Source organism: Dreissena polymorpha, chromosome 15 (genome assembly GCF_020536995.1).
Source record: "Dreissena polymorpha isolate Duluth1 chromosome 15, UMN_Dpol_1.0, whole genome shotgun sequence".
Classification (NCBI taxonomy): Eukaryota; Metazoa; Mollusca; class Bivalvia; order Myida; family Dreissenidae; genus Dreissena; species Dreissena polymorpha.
Genome location: NC_068369.1, coordinates 52380678 through 52383546, shown reverse-complemented (window position 1 = coordinate 52383546; position 2869 = coordinate 52380678). Strand labels below are relative to the sequence as shown.

General features: G+C 33.1%; 1 long non-coding RNA gene across 1 annotated transcript; it reads right to left on the bottom strand.

The window, feature by feature from the left end:
* Positions 1 to 495: 495 nt before the first annotated feature.
* Positions 496 to 1708, bottom strand: LOC127860969 (uncharacterized). Its single transcript, XR_008039986.1, has 2 exons — positions 1026 to 1708; positions 496 to 977 (listed from the first exon to the last, which is right to left on the bottom strand). It is a non-coding gene; the product is annotated as an uncharacterized LOC127860969 (long non-coding RNA).
* Between the last annotated feature and the right edge of the window lie 1161 nt (positions 1709 to 2869).

Here is a 2869-nt window from a genome sequence, read left to right as displayed (position 1 = left end):
TGTCAATATTATATTTACGTAGGTTCAAACCATAGAGCTGACAGGGAAACTAACAAAATGTTGCATTTTTCAAAAAAAAATAAAAAAAAAATATATTTTTTTTTACCTTTTATTGGGAATTTTTTTGCCAGCAATTGGGAAATTTGTAGCTTTTTTTCGTAATTGGGAAAGTGCTGTTTACCGGTACTTTATAAATAGGAAAAAAATCGCTGACATATACAAGCTTAGTTGTATATGTATTAAGAATCTGTATTCATGTAAGGATACTTTTTTGTTAGTTAGGTATTGGTATAAATCTTCATTCACCTTTAAAAGATTCATCTCCAGTGCCATGGGCCGTAACTAGTCTGCAAACCCTTGGTGCAGTATACAGCCAGGGAACATTGGCTTGTTTACCTTACAGCGAGTCAATGTTTCCTGCATTTAATGTCTGATGAGTTTTCTATTCGTGTTTACATTGTAATATGAAGACAGTAACTATTTTTGCTTTGAGCATGATTGTTTTTAAATAATGATGCTCACTGAGGAATAAGTTTGTGGACTTGAATGAGATATCTATAGAATATTGCTCTGTTTAAAGTTTTTAAATCTTTAAATATCAATAATAAAAATTATATTTCAATTTGTTCAAAACTCTGCTTTTGATTGTTTAGTATTACATTTGTCAAACAATTTATTGTTGATACATAAAAAAAATTCAGTTTAAAATTGTTCATGCCCCTATTGTTGATACTAAACCTTTTTTCGGTTTTAAATTGTTCATGCCCTTATTGTTTATACTAAACCTTATTTCAGTTTTAAATTGTTCATGCCCCTATTGTTTATACTAAACCTTTTTCAGATTTAAATTGTTAGTGCCCCTATTGTTTATACTAATCCACATTTCAGTTTAAAATTTTTACCATAATACCCCTATTGTTTATACTAAACCTTTTTTCAGTTTTTAATTGTTAATGACCCTATTGCTTATACTAAATCTTTTTTCGGTTTAAAGTTGTTGAATGCCCATATTGTTTATACTGAACCTTTTTTCGGTTTAAAATTGTTCATGCGGGGGAGATTGCCCCTATTCTTTGTACTAAACCTTTTTTCAGTTTTAAATTGTTAATGCCCCTATTGTTTATACTAAAACTTTTTGTCAGGTTTAAAATTGTTGATGCCCCTTTTGTTTATACTAAATCTTTTTTTCAGGTTTACAATGTTCATGCAACCTTTTGTTTATACCTTACCCCATTTCAGTTTCAAATTGTTTATGCCCTCTTATTTTGTATACTAAACCAATTTTCAGTTTAAAATTGTTAATGCCATCTATTGTCTATACTTAACCTTTTTTTTAGTTTTAAATTGTTAATGCACCCAATGGAGGATATATGTATTCACATTGAACCAATTGCTTGTTTGTACGTCTGGTCCCATTTCAATTTTGGTTTCATCATGTCCATTATTTTGAATACTATCAAAGAATTTCATGCATCTTAAAACATATTTACCATAGCCGTTTACACTGGGGGAAAAACCTCTTAAACTCTTGTTGTATATTTTGACAGATGTTCCCTTATTCCCTTTTCAAACTTATGATTTGCCTTTAATGTCTTTTTTCTTCAAGTTCAATAGCTTAAATGCTGAATAAGGTACTTTGATACTTAACACTTGGAGTACCGGGTACATCTTAACTATCATTTTGTCTGTCATTGAAAACACCTCCAACCTTGGGGGAGGGAAGAATATGACACCAGATATTATACTTACATAACTTGTTCCAGGTGTTTGTGTTTGCTAATGTGCTTTATTTCGAATTATAAATGTATGAGTTGCCATGTTTCTCTTTAATTAAACCTTGCCAATTACAGCTACGCATTATGACGTCATACGATGGCATCATTTCATTGTTTATTCTACAATTACTATTGTATATGCAGCCTTAATTTGTGATTCTTGTTCATGTCAATGTTAAAATTGTGGTCACTTTTGACTGACCAATAATAAAATGTGCTATATCTTCCTTTATTGAGCTTGAGTCAATATTATGAAATAATGTACGAAATATTTATGTGTACCAGTAGATACTATGCATATTTTTTTATGCCCCAGAAGGAGGGCATATAGTGATCGCACTGTCCGTCTGTCTGTCCGTCTGTGTTTCCGTCACACTTTTGCGTTTAGGTTTCGAAAAATGCAAATAACTTCTATGTCGCTATAGATGTAACATTCATATTTGGTGTGCATGTGTATATGGACAAGGCCTTTTGACCCCTTTGACCTTGAACTTAGGGTCCGCGTTTAGGTTCCGAAATGTGCGTTTAGGTTTCAAAAATGCTCATAACTACTATCAAAGCGTTTTTCGGGGGCATATGTGATCCTATGGAGACAGCTCTTGTTTTCAAAGAAATGAGCATCTCGGTAAACGGGGCTCAATGCATGTTCGTAGATTAGCCTGTGTGGTCTGCACCTGTTGATCAGGGCCAACACTGTTATGAAATGTTTCGTTTAAATAAAGTCTCTTTTATACCAAAATCCATTTAAGGCGAATAGTGTCGTCCCTGATTAGAGATCAGCGATGATAGTTTATTGATCAAGATTTGGCCTATGTTGACTGCACAGGCTTATCTGTGACGAAACTTAACGCACATGAATTACCCGGTAAGCCCAGTTTTTCCAGAATGGTTAACATTATTTTCAGTCATTCTATTCATTTTCTACAATCGTTTCTATGCCCTAATTTAGGAACATGGCGAGCACATAAGTCGTTTTATTGTTACCGTAAAAATCAGTCGCATCTCGTGTGTCGTGAGATTTTTGGCTGCCCGATCAGCGTCGTGATTTAATAAGAACGTAAACCTCGCTTCATGATTTGCTACAGGAAATATCA